Raw genomic sequence first — 19,989 nt, forward strand, 5'->3', positions numbered from 1 at the left:
GGTGACTGATCACAGACTTCTGTTTTAATCACTATTTTAGCCTTACAATCTTGGAAATTTACTTTGAAGAACACTGAAACACTCTTCAAGCAGAAACTTTATAGAAGAAAACAAACTTTGATCAAAAATCCAGAACCTAAAAAGATATTTATGCTGGGTATAGCTCAGGTAGTGAAAAGTGTGAATGCACAGCTGCATTTTATGCCTTTCTTGCAAACAAACTTCCTCAAAATGAGTTTGCACATTGAAAGGGCTAACAAAACACCCCAGTAGAATTTCTCCCAACATAATGGCATTTCACTTTTAAGTACATTACCATTTTCATCTCCTGATTTCTAAAAGGATGTTAGAGATTCCCACCCATTCCCAGACTAACTCAGATGTGTTCGCTGCCAAAGGGGAAATTTCCAAGTTCTCATAGGTGCTTGTGGGTGGCTCTGAGGCAAGAAAGTGAAAATGATAGTCCTTCAGTCATGTCCAGCTCTTTGTGATCCCGTGGACTGTAGACCGCAAAGCTCCTCTGTGCATAGAATTCTACAGGCAAGAATACTGGAGTGGGTTGTCATTCTCTTCTTCAGGGATCTTTCCAACCCAAGGATTGAACCTGGGTGTCCTGCATTGGCAGGCAGATTCGTTACAGTCTGAGCCACCAGGGAAGCTGACTTTAGGTAGTGTAGCAATATCAAATCTTGTTTTAATCATATAAATGTCTATTTTATTTTTCTCACTCTAACCATTCAAAGAATTTTTTTTACTTCATTTGCGGTAACTCCTTTTTTTAAAAGAAAAAAATTTTTTTTTACATCAGTGAAATAATAGCTAGACCTTTATTTATTCCCCTCAAGATTTTTGTTGATATTCTTAATTGCTGTTATTAGCGTCTGTGCTGCTGCTGCTGCTAAGTCGCTTCATTCGTGTCCGACTCTGTGCGACCCCATAGACAGCAGCCCACCAGGCTCCACCGTCCCTGGGATTCTCCAGGGAAGAACACTGGAGTGGGTTGCCATTTCCTTCTCCAGTGCATGAAAGTGAAAAGTGAAAGTGAAGTCGCACAGTCATGTCCAACTCTTAGCCACCCCATGGACTGCAGCCTACCAGGCAAGCCACCCCATGGACTGCAGCCTACCAGGCTCCTCCATCCTTGGGATTTTCCAGGCAAGAGTACTGGAGTGCGCTGCCATTGCATCTGTAGTAAGATGCATTTATTAGCATCTGAGGCAAGAAGCATGTGGCTATCAGAGTAGTACAACCAAACCTCTCTGCTGGAGCAAAAGAGGAATGCTGGAAGCTGGAGAGAGAGAAGTTGTTCTTCCCTTTCTTATAATGCATTCAGGCTCATTTAGACCCAAATAACAATCTGACTGGTTACTATGTTAACTGTGAACGAATTAGAGAAAGGACTCTCCCTAGCTCCCATAAATCTGGAATGGACTGGGCTGAGAGTATCCACACTTCTCTCTGAGACTTAGAGATTCCACCGAATATCTTCTCAACAGTTCTAGTATTCGAATTAAGAAGCCATGGCTTAGACTAGACCAAGATATCAAAAATAATAAAAGAAACTTGAACTCAGGGAAAATACAAGAAATTCAGAGAAAACACTTTTTAAAAACTGTTATTTCACCCATGGTTAATTCTGATTTTAGTTTAAAGGCAAAATGAAGCCCTGGGATAGTTACAACTAAACAATAGTTGAAAAGAAGACTTTAGACATAAAGGCTGAATTTTTTTTTCATCAACATTTCATGCAGCAGCTCCTGCACAGCCTTCCCATTTCTCAAGAGCTTTGATTTGTGGAAATAATGGTTATGCAATTTCCACACATTGTGCTCCAATCACAGCATGTAGGCAACAATGAAACGAAAACAACTAAACACACTTGAAGCTGGAGATTTTGATAAGCTTTTTTTTCACCAAGATTTTTTAACTTGATATTTTTCCAAGGCACCCAAAATATTCCTATTGAGCTTTAATCAGATATATGTGAACACAGCAAAGTATCTTGTTTTCTTATATCTATGGCAGCAGCACTGGTTAATCTAGCTGTAAAAAAATTAACCAAAAAGAAATTATTGGACTGTGAGAATCCCACAGTTGACAGATCTTTGGTCTTTCTCTTTAAAATAAAAATCTATGCCATATGTTTACAAAAGATGAGAAATGGTGGAGAAAATTAATTTCCTTAGGGCATAATGCTGCATACAGCCTTTCAGAGAGAGAGGTCTCTGGCATTTTCTGTGAGGACTTGGTACAAGAAACAGTGTAGCATTGGATCTGCACAGTCTCTGGCTGAGAAAAACAAAGATGATTTCCTCTGGCCCCTATTTTAGTTTTACCCTTTGAACTTTCAACAGTTTGTTTATTATTGTTGTTATCATTTTTAATTGGGCACAGATTGTTTCAGGAATCATCTTGGTTCCCTTTTTTGAAGCACTTTTTTTTAAAAACAAAACAAAGCAAAACATTTGTTGAGACTGCTTTCTAAAGGGCTCCACCTCCACCACCTGTCACTGTACCGGGGGCTGCAACGTGGACAGCACCCCTCACTTCTAAGTTCAACTGCAGACTGGATGGTGAAGGGCAGAAGCTGAGGAGGTGGAAGTGCAGATTTGGAGGTAGGTGACAATATAAAAATTCCCACATTGCAGATCAGTGATAAATTTTCATACACCTGGAGAAACAAACTAATCTATCAAATGTAATTCTTTCAGAAGGTTTTTTTTCCCCTTTACATCTAAAATCCTGGAAATTTCACCTCCTTGACCCATCGTTTCTAAGTGACTAATCATATGTTGATTATTTGTCACTAGATGGCATCATGCAGTGTTTCTTGACAGCAGTAATTAAGTTGGCAAAGTTGAAGCTTGGGCCATTTTTTGTTATTTTCTTTTTGGTATGAATCTAAGAATCTCAGTCAGATCCTGGGTATTTCATCTTTATTGGTTGTGTAGATTTGGCTTTGTAAAATTTGTACATTGTTTGAGATTCTTTTTCCTTGGTGTATCTGGGTGATACGGGAAGCCAGCAACTAGTCTTATATAAATAATAAATTAGTTCTTCCTCTAAATTCTCTTCCAAGTCACATACACAAATATTTACTTATAGAGACTTTGTAGAACTAAAATAAATGTCCTCACATTAAGATCTTTATCTAGACATGCAGGTAGGGAAAGCTATATAAGAGAAAGGTCAGTTGAAATCTAGTCATGGATAAGACATATTGATGGGAAAATATGATAATGATCAGTTGATGCTTTAAACCTGTGAAATGTATAAAAAAAATATGAGTGACTAAATAAGAAAAATGGTTATAAATATGAGTTAATGATCACAATCTTTTATTCTCCCAGATGTGATAGGTAAATATGACCATTTTTATTTGTTGTGTCCCAATGAACTTTATATTACTAAAGAATGAATTCTGACTTCCATGTTGTAAACAAAACAGGACCAATTCTTCTAAATTATAATTATGACTTAGTAACCTGAAAATTTATAAATAATAACATATAATAAATTGTATTATCTGGAATAAGACTAACAAAATAGATGACAGATAAAAAGATAGTGTCTAATACAAAACTTGATATTCTGAATAGTTGTCTAAAATCTATAATATTGCTCTTTTATTTTCATTTTCTTATTTATTACTTGAAAAGGCATTTCTGTTTCAATTGTCTTACTTTATTTCATTCATTCATTAAACAAGTATTTAGCTGAGTATGTTGAGTTAGATACTAGAGATGCAAAATAGAACACTGAATTTGCCCTCAAAAAACTTTTAATTTTTTATGTTGTTAAACATCCATAAAGTAAGTTTCAGAATCAATCATGGGAGGTTGGGAGGACAGAATGGGAAAGAGAAAGAGAGGGAGAGGGAGAAAGGCAAGTGAGAGAGAAAGAGAGAATACAGACTCTTAGACTAGGAAACAAGATGTGTGGTCACAGCTCTGCCAGTAACTCATGCTATAGTCCTACTCTTCCCTTATTGAGCATTCAAATAAAATAATTTTACTTGAAGTGCTTTGTAAACTGTAAAATATTTTAAATTTAAAGATTTTTAAGATTTTTAATTTCTCCCTATAAGAATCCCACAATTTTTAAATATCAACTTAAAAATCAGTCTTTTATCCTGCATTTGAGTATTTTCTCCCTTTTCAATTCCCATCTATTTCAAAATTCCTGCTGTATTAAGAAATTTCAAAAAGCATTAAATGTCCAACTCACCTTGTAAAACAAAAAGTGAACAGAAGCACCATGATCTTGGAAAGAGAAAAGGTGAGGGGCTAAGCTAAATAGCCCTGTGACCACATCAGACTCTGAAACATGGAGCCTCTAGGATTACCCCCTTACCCTCTTTTAATGTAATCATTCTTGCTGCGTCTCTTGTTTTTTACATATTAAAAAATGTAATTTTAAGTGAATTCTGTTACAATAACACATGTGAAAAAAAGAGAGCTCTTGGGAGTTTCATTCAGGTCCTACAACTTCACCCCTTCCACATTTTGATGGTAGAAAAAAACTAAAGGTTCTAATTGATTATTGGATTATGAGATTTGGTACAACATCCCCTGTTCTTAGACTAGTTCAGTAGTTTTGCAAAATGCTCCTTATTTTTATTTAAGGCAGAAAGTATCATATATTCTACGTTGGTAGATCAGAAAACTTTTTACTACAGGTTGTATGAAGAAATAAATACATAAGGAACTCTGAACTCAATGTATTTAAGACCACAAAGAAAGATACATAAAATGGTCAAGTTCCTAACTGGATCTGAGTTTGTATAGAGACAAATTTTATCTTAGTTTCCTGGTCCATTATCTGGGGATTTTGTCTTCTATTCTATACTGTATTTTTTTAACTTTTTAATTTTTTAAAATTTATTTTTATTGGAGGGTAATTGCTTTACAATGTTGTGTTGGTTTCTGCTGTACAATAATGTGAATCAGCTGTAAGTATACATATTCTGTAGTGTATTAAACAGTATTTTTAGTACGATGATGACTTACCAGTAAAGACAAACTTCTAATTAAGCATCTGAGCTGAAAATGTTCCCTCAATCTATTATATAATATTTGTTTGAAATAGTTTTATTTAGTTAGGAAAACAGAAAAAGTGGCTTGGATTCATTTACCTGTAAAAAATGTATGCCTATCCTTATTTTGAATGATTAGATTTGTTTTAAAATATTTGCTTACCATAAGACATGGTCTAGGAGAAAATTTGAAAGATTGGAAATGAAAGTTTAGAGATTAAAACATCTACTTACCACATTATGTCTTTCTTCACCTTTATTTTTTAGGTTTATGACATTTTCATCTTTGTTTAAACTATTATTTCAAGCCAACAAGTGTTATAAGAATGACAATATTTGTGCACAAGGAACCTAGGAAATGGAATTCTACTTCACTAGTTCCAGAGTTCATAGCTCTTAAGGCTTTTACCATAAGTATATTTAGGTAAAATGATGGTCTTTATCATGAAAGTATATGCACCCACATTTAGCCATAGACAAAACTTCCTGGAAGGAAGCAAAGATTTTTTTTTTAAGAAATTATTTTGGGAAAGTGTGCTGAAGCTTTTCTCTAAAAATAAAATGGTATTTCATCAGTACTGGTCATTTTTTAGCCACATATGACAAACGATCACAGATGCTCATAAAACTCTAAAAGGAACTGAATGTTGTTCTCCTCTGAAATGGCAAATATCTTTCCTTTAACTGCATTTTAAAACAAAACAAACTTTACCACACTGATTGAAGATAATGCAGGAAATCATATGGTCCCACCCAAAGTTCCTGCATTCAAAATGTCCTCATGGGTAAGGAGGTTCAAGATGTTTTTAAGAACAGAACTTTCAAGTTTCTCCCTGTTAACAATGGCACTTCCTGTTTTGACCTCTAACCATATTAGGATATCAAACAAGTAAGATGATGGACTTCTCCTTTTTGCACAGTGAAGAGTATTTACTCCCTCTCACAGTGTTTGTAGATTTCAAAGTGAACATTCAGTTCAGTTCAATCACTCAGTCATGTCTAACTCTTTACGACCCCATGAATCACAGCATGCCAGGCCTCCCTGTCCATCACCAACTCCTGGAGTTCACTCAGACTCACGTCCATCGAGTCAGTGATGCCATCCAGCCATCTCATCCTCTGTCGTCCCCTTCTCCTTCTGCCCCCAATCCCTCCCAGCATCAGAGTCTTTTCCAATGAGTCAAGTCTTCGCATGAGGTGGCCAAAGTACTGGAGTTTCAGCTTTAGCACCATTCCTTCCAAAGAAATCCCAGGGCTGAACTCCTTCAGAATGGACTGGCTGGATCTCCTTGCAGTCCAAGGGACTCTCAAGAGTCTTCTCCAACACCACAGTTCTAAAGCATCAATTCTTCAGCGCTCAGCTTTCTTCACAGACCAACTCTCACATCCATACATGACTACAGGAAAAACCATAGCCTTGACTAGACGACCTTTGTTGGCAAAATAATGTCTCTGCTTTTCAATATGCTATCTAGGTTGGACATAACTTTCCTTCCAAGGAGTAAGTGTCTTTTAATTTCATGGCTGAAGTCACCATCTGCAGTGATTTTGGAACCCAAAAATATAAAGTCTGACACTGTTTCCACTGTTTCCCCATCTATTTCCCATGAAGTGATGGGACCGGATGCCATGATCTTCATTTTCTGAATGTTGAGCTTTAAGCCAACTTTTTCACTCTCCACTTTCACTTTCATCAAGAGGCTTTTGAGTTCCTCTTCATTTTCTGCCATAAGGGTGGTGTCATCTGCATATCTGAGGTGATTGATATTTCTCCTGGCAATCTTGATTCCAGCTTGTGCTTCTTCCAGCCCAGCGTTTCTCATGATGTACTCTGCATATAAGTTAAATAAGCAGGGTGACAATATACAGCCTTGACGAACTCCTTTTCCTATTTGGAACCAGTCTGTTGTTCCATGTCCAGTTCTAACTTTTGCTTCCTGACCTGCATACAGATTTCTCAAGAGGCAGTTCAGTTCAGTTCACCACAGTTCAAAAGCATCAGTTCTTCAGTGCTCAGCTTTCTTCACAGTCCAACTCTCACATCCATACATGACCAATGGAAAAACCATAACCTTAGGACTACCCAATTCTCCTGATGTTCTAGACACTGTTTTAGTTTCCCAACAAGGGTTGTGATTTTCAATAATTTATAGTTATCTAGTCATGAGCCTGGTATTGAAGTCAACAAAATGTGCAATATTCCTCCTCTCAAAAATATATAAAGCTACATATGCCTTCTAAACACCCTTTAACAGGTTCAGGACTCAGTGATTGCCTTCTTTTAAGCCACCTTTCTTTCAAAAAAAGAGAGAAAGTGAAGACAAAAGGAAAGAAAGAAAGGAAAGAAGGAAGAGAGGAAGGAAGGAAAGGAAGGAGGAAGGGAAGTTTGAGGAAAGAAAAAAGAAAAGAAGGAAGGGAGAAAGGGAAGGAGGGAGGAAAGAAGGAAGAAATAAAAAAGTTAAAGTGAAAAGATCATCTCCTCAAAGTTAAAAAGAAACTAGACTTGCAAGATTCAATACTCTGAGTACCTGTTGCTTCCCCTCCCCCCCAAAAAAAGTTTTAAAGCAAATTAAATTCCACATAGTATAAAAAATGTCATGTTATGCTTTTTGAAGTAGATACAGATGACAGAAATGCTAAAGATGTAAGTGTACAAAAATAGAGTTGCCATACGATCCTGCAATTCTAATCCTGGGCATAAATCTGGACAAAACTACAATTTGAAAAGATACATGCACCCCTATGTTCACAGCAGCACTATTTAAAATAAACAAGACATGGAAAGAAACCTAAGTGTCCATCAACAGATGAATGCATAAAGAAGATATGGTATATGTATATACAGTGGAATATTATTCAACCGTAAAAAGAGTGAAATAATGCCATTTGCAACTATATGGATACACAAAGATTATCATACTAAGAAAAGTCAGAAAGAGAAAGATAGGACTTCTCTAGTGGTCCAGTGATAAGACTCTGTGCTTCCAGTGCAGGGAGCACGAATTTGATCCTTGGTCCGAGAACTAAGATCCTATATGCTGTGCGGAGCAGCCAAAAAAAGAGTAAGAAAGAGAAAAACAAATATTGTATGATATCACTTATATGTAGAACCTAAAATATGATGCAAATGAACTTAACTATGAAACAGATTCGCAGACATGAAGAATAGACTTGTGGTAGTCCGTGGGGGCGGAGAGAGTAGGGGAGGATTGGATTCGGAGTTTGGGATTAGCAAATGCAAACTCTTATATTCAGAAAGGATAAACAACAAGGTCCTACTGTATAGCACAGGGAACTATATTCAGTATCCTGTAATAAACTAAAATGGAAAAGGATATGAAAAAAATGATGTAAGACATCAAATAACATAAGCATTTTAGAAGTTAATATTCTCAGTCTTTTTTTAAATAGTTCTATATATTGAAAAAAGGAAACTATTTTAAGTGGAAAAGCTCAGCAACTATCCTATTTTCTGTGTTATTGTGAGGATGACAGTTTATTAGAAGTGAGAAGATATTTCTTGGAAAAAAAAAACCTTATCTCAAAATTACTCCTTCAGTTCTTGAGGGAAGTTATATATTTTTATGCCACAGAAAAGTGATTTGTCAACTTTCTCACCAAATCTTTCCCAGATTCTTTAAGACCTTCTCTGAATATATATGCATATACTACTAAATATATGTATACAATTTAAATGATATATGCATGGGTATAAATGTTTTAGAAAGACTTATGTGACTGCTTTCTTTACAATATTCCAGTAATTGGGATAAATACAGTAAAATTAAATTCCTTCAGGCATTTATTATTATTATTAATTATTTTTGTATGGTTTTTAAAAAATAAGACACTCATATGTTTCAGATGCAAATTCCAGATTGTTTTGCATACTAAATGGTACTAAAACAGTAAAGCATTTGTTAAAGCAGAAGATAAGCAAAGCACCCTTAAAGGATGCTATTGGTATAGCTAATAGCAAAGTTGTTGAGACTGCTAATCCCATTCGTAAATCTATGCAACTTGATGAGCAGATGTGCAGAAGATATTAGTGGGAGATCTGAGAAAACCAACAATAATTAGAAAAGTCATTTTTCAGCAGAATGCATTCTAGAGCAAAAATAAGTTTTAGATGCAGAAGACTGTCTGACACAATAAATTGATTAGACTTTCTTGACTAATATTCCTGTAAATGTATAAAACTGAAACAGAAATGGTAACTGTCAAAAACCAAAGTTTCCCCCTTCTTCCATAGAACAATAAATGCTTGGTAAAAATAACTTTTCTGTGAAAATGATCACCAGTACAAACTTTCCTTATAACATATTTTCCATTAAGTAAGCAAATGATAAATTATCTGATACTCTTGATTCGTTATCAGTATCAATCAGGTCAGGGAATTAGAAAGTAGATAATTTTGTTTTGCTTGTGCTACTCTTTTTATTTATTTATTTAATGAAATACAATTGACATACAACATTATGTTAGTTTCAGGTGAGCAACATAGTGATCCAACAATCAAACACATTACTAAATGACCACAACAAAAAGTCTAGTAACTACCTATCACAGTACAAAATTACTGCAGTATTATTGACTCTATTCCCTGTATTTATCTTATACTTGCAACTTATTTATTTTATAGCTGAAAGTCTGTATCTCTCAATCCCCTTCGGCTATTTCACCCACCCTCCCCAATTCCCCCTCCCACCTTGGCAATCACCAGTTTGCTCTCAGTATCTCTGTCTGTTTCTGTTTTGTTTGTTTGTTTGTTTTTCAGATTCCACATATAAGTGAGATCATACAGTATTTGTCTTTGTCTAACTTATTTCCCTTAGCATAGGGCCCTCTAGATCCATCTGTTGCAGCGAAGGGGACCCAAACTGGGCTCTTGTTTAACACTCGGAGAAGAATTGTCCAAGAAGACATGTGCTGACAAAGCAAGATATTTTATTGGGAAGGGCACCCGGGTGGAGAGCAGTAGAGTAAGGGAACCCAGGAGAACAGCCCTACGGAAGTCTCGGGTTTTATGGTGATGGGATTAGTTTCCGGGTGGTCTTTGGCCAATCATTCTAATTCAGAGTCTTTCCTGGTGGTGCATGCATCGCTCAGCCAAGATGGATGCTAGCAGAGGGATTCTGGGAAGTGGAGGGACACCCGGTGTCTCCTTTTCGACCTTTCCCAAACTCTTCTGCTTGGTGGTGGCTTATTAGTTCTGTATTCCTTATCAGGATCTCCTGTCATAAAACAACTCATGCAAATGGTTACTGTGGTGCCTGGCCAGGGTGGGCGGTTTCAGTGTGCTTCCCCTAACAACTCCCCCCTGAGAGACTTCAAACTCAAGATACTTCTTGGGAATTGGGGCGGAGGTCTCTTTCTTCTGTAACTTCTTCCTCCTGTGCATGGTCATAGTCCTGCCTAGCAGAGCAGAAGTCTCTCTCTACCTGATCTAAATCAAGGTATTTTTTGCCTGAAATCAACATTCACCCAAGTAATAACAGCAGTTTAGTTTGAAACTGTTGGCTCCTCTCAGAGATGAAATAGAAAGGGGCCAAATAGGAGACCTAACAGGATGGTCATCACTGGTCCCCAGAAACAGGAGGCAACATTTGGGGTGAGGGCTGCAGGGTTTATGACTTTTTTTTTAATTTTTATTTTTGGATTGGTTGGTGGTGAAGAAACAGAGCTGTGCTCCAGGAATCTTGTGTTTAGTCTGAAGTTACCATCCTCCACCTGGGTGGGGGCTCCAGTTCTGTAGAACTCAAAGACATTGTTATGCATATTTCTTTGAGTAGGAACAAGGAGCCTGTCTCAAGGCTGAACCACCATTTGATTGTTTCTCCTCTGTTTTTGTATCCCCTCCCTTCCCTGATTAGCAATTGTTTGAATACACCCATTGGAACTCAGGGAAGGTCAAGGAGGCTGAATGAAGCCTATATCCTATAGATAAGAAATGGAGAACACTTAACAGATCTGTACTCCAGAGCCCCACAGAGTCCTGCTCAGTTTTAATTTAGGGAACTGGGCAACTATGACTGTGATAACTTCCTGTCAAAATGGGGCATAGGACTGTCTCAGCTTGGAGAAGAGACACTGAATTGGAAGTATTCCTGAGTTCCAAGTCCTAGATCTGAGCCTTGTATGATTAAATCTCAATCCCTTAGTCTGCCATTTTGTTGTAACAGATCCAGTTAGAAGTAGCTGGAGGAGGGATAACTGGAATTTTAATAGACAAAGTAAATCTCATTTCTTTTTAGAAGAATAGGCCTGAAACCTAGTCTGGACCTGGCACTTCAGGGAGACTTGTAGCCAGGTAGCCAGTTGCCTAGTTTTATAAAAAGTAAGGTTGCAGTTACTAGCTTCCAGCAGACCCTGTTTTGAGAATGGTGGCATCTAAGCCTGACACGACTCAGAAAACTCAAGTGTTGAGCAATACAAGGTCTAATCTGAAATTACACCCATAATATCATTTCTCAGGATATCTAGGAAATAGTTATTTCCCAGGGTGTCTGAACCATTGCTACTCTATTTTGACTTTTAATTGTAAAATTTTTCTTAATAGCCAAAGCAGATGTCACCATTAATAACATCAGTGTTTCTCTAGGTATGAGAAGATGCAAGAATTGGAACTCATAAAATCTTCTCCTGAAAAGATCTAACTATCTGAAGGCCTGTTCTGCCAGTTTTCCCCAGAGCACAGAGTGCCTCATTCCTAATTTTCACCCTGAACTCCTTTCAGGGGAATTGAAGGTCAGCAGTTGCAGTGGCCGTGATTTAATCTTTGTAGATGTAGATAGCAAGTGTCAGTTTTCAGTTGGCAGAGCCCCTTTTTGCTCATAAACTTGACCATGATTTTGAGGGGGCATTTCATGACCATTTTATCTCATGGTGCTGAGAATGTCCATTCTCAAGTTTGGCAAAGATTTTGTTGACAGGCCACTCAATGTGCTTTACTGGACTAGGCCATAAAACAGTATCCAAAATTCTCTGGATCACCTGTCTTACTAGCCTCTTGGTCCAGGAAAATATTTCCTCTTGTTGCTTCTTCCCATATCTAGAGTTACACTGTTACCATCATCGATCTCATATGGAACTATACATTATTCTATCAGAGGCCTCAGTCACGCATTTGGCAGTGTAAGAAACAGTAATTTTATAAAACAGGTGAAATACAAATAACATAGCCAGCAGTATTAGTAAAGTCACAAGTAAGACTTAAGAGCTTCCATTAGATGTAGCCCAGTATATCTCTGGTCATCTGACTTAGTCTACTCTGTAGAATCTTTATCTTCCAGGGAAATTATATATTGGCACCACCGTCTATAAGGCACATAGCCCAGTTTTCTAGTGTTACTAGACTGATTATCCTCAGTATGATTTAATTGTTTCCAACAGAGGAGACTTTAAACCTAAATTACCATAGCCTGGTGTTATCTATATAAATCCATCCCATAATTGTGGGAGATTTTTTTCTTCCTTTGCTGACAATTTTCTTGTTGCTCTGATTGAGCTTGAGTAATAGAAAAAAGCTCAAATTCATGGCCAGAGTCAGAGCAGGCATTATTAATTGGCCTGGTGAGGGGATCCCATCTAGTAATATCACAGTGACCTGAATATGACTGTAATTTTATTTTTTAAGTAAATTTTTTCAAGGCCAAACAGTTAGAGTCTTGTAGTAGAGAAATTTACTAATGTAACCCAGAACTAGACACAGGTAATTGGCCACAAACCCAACAATTGGATTGATTTCTAAAACTAGCATAGGATCAGGCCTATGATAGAAAAGCATTTGATTTATATACAAATGTCTAAGAAGTCAAGAAAACATTATAAATGATCATATGAATCAGGTCCACCATCTTGGGCAAGCTTTCTACCTCTGATGTCATCTTCTTATCCTGGCGTAGTGTAGTTTCTCCTGATAAGAAAAGTCCTTTCATCCAGGTTGGAGACAGTCCCTTAAATTATGCATTTTTCCAGTCCTGGTTGCAGGTCATGAGGCATCTGATCTTCATCCAAAGATAGATTACTGAGATAAGCTTCAGAAACAAACTTAGGGTGTTTTCTAAGAATTCAATTAAATTTTACATTAATATCACATAACAGCAAAGAACTATCCAAGAAATGAGTCTTACTACACGCAGACCTCCATTAACAAACTGGGGTTTAACATTTATTGAAACATCTTTTTCTCCCTAAAATTGCCCTCATTTTTATCAAATATAACCAAATTAAGGCTAGTTTTTTTGTGATATAGGTCTGTTCTCACTAATTTTGGCCTGATGATTTATATAACCATAATTGATCATAGACTTTTTTTTTTTTTTTTTAGACTTTTTATTTTGTTGAAACATTTATAGAGTCTCAGACTGAACTTTTAAAATAAAACAGGGCTGGGAAACTCACACCAAAGGCTTATCACAGATTTTGCCTAACAAACCTAAGTGAATTCTTTCCTCTTTAAGGTCTCAAAAATTCCTTGAGATTTTTGTACATGATAGTGAGATAACCTTTCTAATTCATTTGATAAACTCACTGGAAACCTAAGAGTTCCCAATTTTTCTGGAGGAGTTAGAGAGAAAATATAATTGTTTTGTTTATAATGTATAATTTTACCAAAGTATTGTCATAATTAGTTTGAGAGGAAGGTTTTCCCTACTCCCAGAAAACATAAGACTCAAACCTGTAATTTTTCAGACAGAAACTATAAAAGTTATAAGCATATTCGCTGGTTCATTCAGTCCTTTTGTTAGCTTTTGTGAAGTCATCAAGTTTTCCATTAGAATACCAAGACATATCAGAATGTTAAGAACTCCATATAATTTCTAGGATATCTGTATTAGTAATTTTACCATAAATTATAACATGAGTGGATTTATTACTCATTTAATAATTTTTTCATGTAATTTAACCGACCAAATAAATACAGTTTAATATTGCTCTTTGGGATGTTTCAGGGGCCCTCTGAAGCACCTCTAGTTAGCTAGAGGTCAAAACAACTTCAAAAGAATTTGATTTAGGAAGTTTTATCAAAAAGATCAATTAAAAGGGTTTAGAACATTTGGTCAGATTTAGTCAACGTTGATGGGTGTATCATTTAGCTTGCTAATATGTCACAATGGGTGTAAATACCAAGGCTCAAGGTCTAGTGAAAGTCAGCTCTGCCATCTTGGACCTAATTGGCTCTAACCAGTTTTCTTATGGCTGTGTCATTCCTAACAAAATCTATTTATCTAACTAATTGTAATCCAATTTTAGAAAATCCTGATCATGCATAACTTTTTAGTATTTTTCATACCTTTTTTTTTTTTTAACTGAAAACACACTTCCTACTTTCCTTTAGCAACCAAGAACTAACTTTTATATTAGCCTTTTATAGATTGTTGAGCATAAATACCAGTGATAATTTCTAAAACCCTTGCTTTTTTATAACATTTTAGGATAGCACCAAACATTATTCACTTATAGTCCCAAATCTCTTTGTCTCTCTGTAAAAGGAAATTAGTGTTTAGTAGTAAATGTTTCCGGAGAAGGCAATGGCACCCCACTTCAGTACTTTTGCCTAGAAAATCCCATGGATGGAGGAGACTGGTAGGCTGCAGTCCATGGGGTCGCTAAGAGTCAGACACGACTGAGCGACTTCACTTTCACTTTCACTTTCACTTTTCACTTTCATGCATTGGAGGAGGAAATGGCAACCCACTCCAGTGTTCTTGCCTGGAGAATCCCAGGGACGGGGAAGCATGGTGGGCTACCGTCTATGGGGTCGCACAGAGTTGGACACGACTGAAGTGACTTAGCAGCAGCAGCAGCCACAGTACATGTTTCAAAATCTTATTTTATTTGGAAACGACCTAACTATTCAATAGACTTCTAACACTTAGCACACTTAACACAACCTTTAGAAATTCAAGTTACACCAATCTGGAGAGACTATTTTAGACAGATATTCCTAAAGAATAATTATTTTTAATAGAGCTTATCTAAAAGCTCATATTTCATTTACATTTTTTTTAGAAGTTTCTTCACTCGAGGTGATATTCTTGTTGACAAACTTGTATCTGATATGATAATATTTAACTTATATTAAACCTAGGTACAATGAAAATATTCTACTTAATGTTAATTACTCTAAGATATGTCTATATTAGATAGATCAACAAACAAACATTAATATCAGGTATATTTAATAGTGAATATTTCCCAGTTCATATGAACCTAAAATTTATTGTTTAATTCAGAATTATTTGATTTGTAAGTGCTTACCTTTCTTTAAGCCAATTAAATAGGGCTCATTTACAAATTAACCTCAAAAATATTACCCAGAGACAAAGACATACCAAGACATATTTAGACAGACACAGTGCAAGATTGAGCTTCATTTTCTAAGTTTTTAGTTATGAATTAGATATTACAATATAAAATTTACTAGTTTATAAAAAAAACAGTTGGAATAAATAAAACTTTTAAAGGCTTTTTCCCATTTTTCCTCAGTCTTAGGGGTTAGAGATGGTCTAGGTAAGTGTTCCTGGGAGCAGAGCCAGAGCCCCGGTCTCAAGACACAGGGAAGGAAAATCAAGTTCTAACAAAATGGTGGCAGGTCTAAACCAAATGGTAGCCAGACAAAGCAAAATGGCCATCAAAAATCACAACACAGAACACAGAGTTAAAACACACATAGAGACCTGGCAGTCCTCATCAGACACTCCCTTAAATACAAGAATCAAAGGGAGGAAAGGAAGCCAGGCTGAAAGAAGAAGGGGAGGAGCAGGGAGGAGGAGGGAGAGAGGGGCTAAAGGGGTGGCCTTACCGACGTCTCCTGCCACACGCAGATACCCAGGCGTTATGGGACTTTACCCTGGGCCTCCAGAGAAGGGAGGACTGGAACTCAGCCCTACCATGTTGTCACAAATGGCACAATTCATTATTTAGGGCTGAGTCATAGATAATTTTTTAATTAATAAATAAGATATACACTGTGGCCATGGTAATCCTTCCAATTCGAGGAGACACTGGACATCTAGGATTGCTTTTGTCTCGAAAAATCAATTGCTCAGCAAGCACAGTTTTAGATGGTGAGTGCTTTGGAGCAGGAACTAAGGAGTCAGTCTGTATTTTAATTATGATATGGTACTACAAACTTAAACTCCCAGAGCAAACTGTAGTTTTCTCCTGTTTAAACTTAGATGTTAACAGCCCCCACTTTGTAGGGTTGTTCAGAGAATTAGCTGAGATACTTCATGGTTAGTGCAAAGCCTGGGCCACAGTAGACATGTTATTATCAGTTCCAGTAACATTGTTGTTGATTGTGATGGTGATGATGTATATCCTACAAAGATTCTGAACTTCTTCCTGAGGTTTTAGTTTTACCTGAGACTAAAAGATAAATCTCCTCCTGCCTCACCCCTTCATGTCCTTAAGAACTTAATACCTGCACAGAAGTAAAAGGTTAGAATTCCACTCTCCTGTTCCTAACACCTTCACACATCAGTAATGTTTACTTAAGGAGTATGCAGACACGAAGAAAGAAAAGACCATTCCTGAACATATGGGAACCCCACCTGAAGGGGAGAACCCACAGAACCAGCACTCTCTTCTTAGATTTGTTCACTTTGCAGTGAAAACAGCCTGCCAAAGTCCTGAGACTGGTCACTTCAAAGGTGTAAATATTGAGGTGGGATATATCTCAAACACAAAGACAAAATCCTGTAGAGTTTCATAAAATTATAAAGTGGAGTTTGGAAGTATCTGTGCTGAGGAAACCAAAGAGAATCAACAGGCTATAAAAATCACAAAAGCTTGAATATGCAGTGAAGTAGGATTGATGGGGAGCTATTGTTATACTATTTAGGAACAGCAAACCCCTCCCAAAAGACCTTCTCAGGAAAACTTTAGACTGAGGCAGGCTGAGACAGTTTTGACAAAACTAAAAAGATAGAAGAAAATTTATTTAAGGTAGAGCAGAATTGCCTCCTTTCTTTTTGAACCTAGAGCATCTTGAAAAGCTGTTGCCAGGGTGAGTCTTATGTCCAACCCACTACAGGTTTAAGACATTACCAAGGACTTCGCTGGTGGCTCAAATGGTAAGGAATCTGCCTGCGATGTGGGAGACCAAGGTTTGACCCCTCAGTCAAGAAGACCCCCTGGAGGAGGAAATGGCAACCCAATCCAGTATTCTTGCCTGGAGAATCCCATGAACAGAGGAGCCTAGCAGGCTACAGTCCAAGGGGTCGCAGAGTTGGACTCGACTGAACAACTGACCTAATAACCCTCTGTAACCTGCTTGTGTATTTCCTTACTATTTAAAACTTTAAATTTGATGTCATGGGGTATGGCGCTCAACCAAGATTCAGCAATGGCAGAGTACTTACAGGGTATTAGTAAAATATTTTGTCGAAGACATAATTCTGAATTTCTACATTTTAGAAACTGACTATCCAAGGAGAAATTTTGCCACCTTTGATTTTGAGATTCTTATACCTTGTTCCTTTTCTCTTTCAATCTTCTTTTTCATGTTTTTAACAGAGTAGCAAATCCAGGAACTATTAACTATAGTGAATGTTACCGAATCCAAGGTCTCTCTGCTGGGCACTTGAGAGGCCAATAAATCCCACAGATGAGGTGTTGAAGTAAGGCATATGACTTTATCTGGAAAGCCAACTGACTGAAAAGATGGCAGACTAATGTCTCAAAGTAACCATCTTGTTGAGGCCTGGGTGCCAGGTTCTTTCACGGATTGGAGATAGGGAGAGGTAAGGAAACAAAGTAAAAAGACCATTTAATTCATGCATATATCTCCTGGAATGGCAAGTCTCAGTCAGAGGTATGTGTTAGTTTTCTCCCTTTACAGTCATTCACAGGTGGGCATAGTCAGATTATTTCCCTGTGAGCTAAACAAAGCACTTTAGTTTAAGGTCAGGCAGCGGGGACAGGATTCTCTGAGGCAGGCCATTATGTATGATTGTAATAACAAAAATGGCAAAAACAGGGCTAAAGCCTTAGCCTAGAGTCAAAATTAACTCTTCCCAGTTACATGAAGTTTAGCACATGGAAAGTTAAATTATTGATGTTTGTTGTATACACAGGGAATTATTTCATTTGAAGCTTTAAATTGTTTGATCTGTGTTTTTTAAAGGAGGTTAGAAAGAGTAACAAAACTCAAGTGACTAGTTCGTTGCATCTTTCTAAACAGTTTAAGTGTTCATCTAGGTATTAATGAATCAATAGTATAGTCCTACTGTAATTATAATTTTAAGGAACCAAATAATACAAAGATTACAAATTTGATTTTGAAACTGGTCTCAGATTGGGACTTGAACCTAGATGGAATTGGAACCCAGCCAAAATTCAGACTGAGACTTGAACTGGTTCTTTGTCTCAGTGCAGAAAGAATTCAGAGAGGAAAAGTGCTAGGTAAGAAGTAGGTATATTGAGAGAGATACTCACTCCATGGACAGAATGTAGATCATCCTCTCAGAAGCCAAGAAGCCTTGGAAGATAACATTCCATAAACAGGAGCCCTGAAATATGGGGTGGTTAGTTTTCGTTGTTGTTATTATTCAGTTGCTAAGTTGTGTCTGACTCTTTGAGATCCTATGGACTACAGCACGCCAAGCTTCCCTGTCCTCCTCTATCTCCTGGAGTTTGCTCAAATTCATGTCCACTGAGTCAGTAATGCTAGTTCATTTTTATGAGCTGAGTAATTTCATAAGCTAATGAATGAGAGGATTATTCCAACTATTTGGGGAGAAGGGTGGGGATTTCCAGGAATTGACCACTGCCCACTTTTTGACCTTTTATTGTTGGCCTTGGAGCTATCATGGACAGAGAAGCCTGGAGTGCTGCAGTCTATAGGATCGCAACAAGTTGGACATGACTAAGTGACTGAACTGAGCTGAACTTGGAGCTATCATAGCGCCTGTGGGTGTGTCGTTTAGCATATGCTAGTGTTTTACAATGGAAGTGTAATAATGATCAAGGTCTATTGACAGTCAAACCTTCTGTCATCTTGGGTCTAATCGGTCTCATCCTCAAACAGTTATTCTTTTAAGGTTTGTGCTCTGCCCTCTTCCCTCCTGTCTCTCAAAATTTCCTTCAATTCTGAGATTCTAGGATGATGTAGAAGACTGGATGTATAACACAGTTATCAGGCAATATTATATAATGTATTGTGCAAAAGTGCAGAAGAATTCATGTGTGTGTGTGTGTGTGACTTCGCTTCATGTGGGAGGAAAACTTCTTTTACCTTCTTAATTCTGTGGCTGGCCTAAGAATTAAACTGACATAAAATGGCAACCCACTCCAGTGTTCTTGCCTGGAGAATCCCAGGGACAGGGAGCCTGGTGGGCTGCCGTCTATGGGGTCGCACAGAGTCAGACACGACTGAAGCGACTTAGCAGCAGCAGCAGCAGCAGCAAGACAGATTAACCAGAGAAGGCAATGGCAACCCACTCCAGTACTCTTGCCTGGAAAATCCCATGGGTGGAGGATCCTGGTAGGCTGAAGTCCATGGGGGTCGTGAAGAGTCAGAGACTACTGAGCGACTTCACTTTCACTTTCACTTTCATGCATTGGAGAAAGAAATGGCAACCCACTCCAGTATTCTTGCCTGGAGAATCCCAGGGATGGGGGAGCCTAGTAGGCTGCCATCTATGGGGTCACACAGAGTCGGACATGACTGAATCGATAAGGAAAGGAAAGACAGATTAACAGAAGAAAAACATACATATTTATTTAATTTTTTTTTACATTTATAGGAGTCTTCAGATGGAAAATAAAAACCTGAAAAAGCCATCTATCCCCAAAGCTTATATGCCTTTTTACACAAAAAACAATAAATGATGGGGCTTGGTCTAGGGGCAGTAAGTTGTGGGACAGTGGCTAGAAATTAAATGAAATTAGTGGAAGATAAAGGTTATTAGGAAGCTTATACAGGTCCAATTCAGCCATAACTCCCA

At 37.4% G+C, this 19,989-nt stretch overlaps 1 long non-coding RNA gene across 1 annotated transcript in view; it reads left to right on the forward strand.

Moving 5' to 3' along the window:
* The first annotated feature begins 2,422 nt into the window (after positions 1 to 2,422).
* LOC113905688 overlaps positions 2,423 to 19,989 on the forward strand; it is a 60,397-nt gene continuing 42,830 nt past the window's right edge. Inside the window, exon 1 of the long non-coding RNA XR_003514703.1 lies at positions 2,423 to 2,615. This is a non-coding gene — a long non-coding RNA (uncharacterized LOC113905688). The remainder of the gene's footprint in view (positions 2,616 to 19,989) is intronic.

This window comes from Bos indicus x Bos taurus, chromosome 2, assembly GCF_003369695.1.
Source record: "Bos indicus x Bos taurus breed Angus x Brahman F1 hybrid chromosome 2, Bos_hybrid_MaternalHap_v2.0, whole genome shotgun sequence".
In the NCBI taxonomy this organism is placed as follows: Eukaryota; Metazoa; Chordata; class Mammalia; order Artiodactyla; family Bovidae; genus Bos; species Bos indicus x Bos taurus.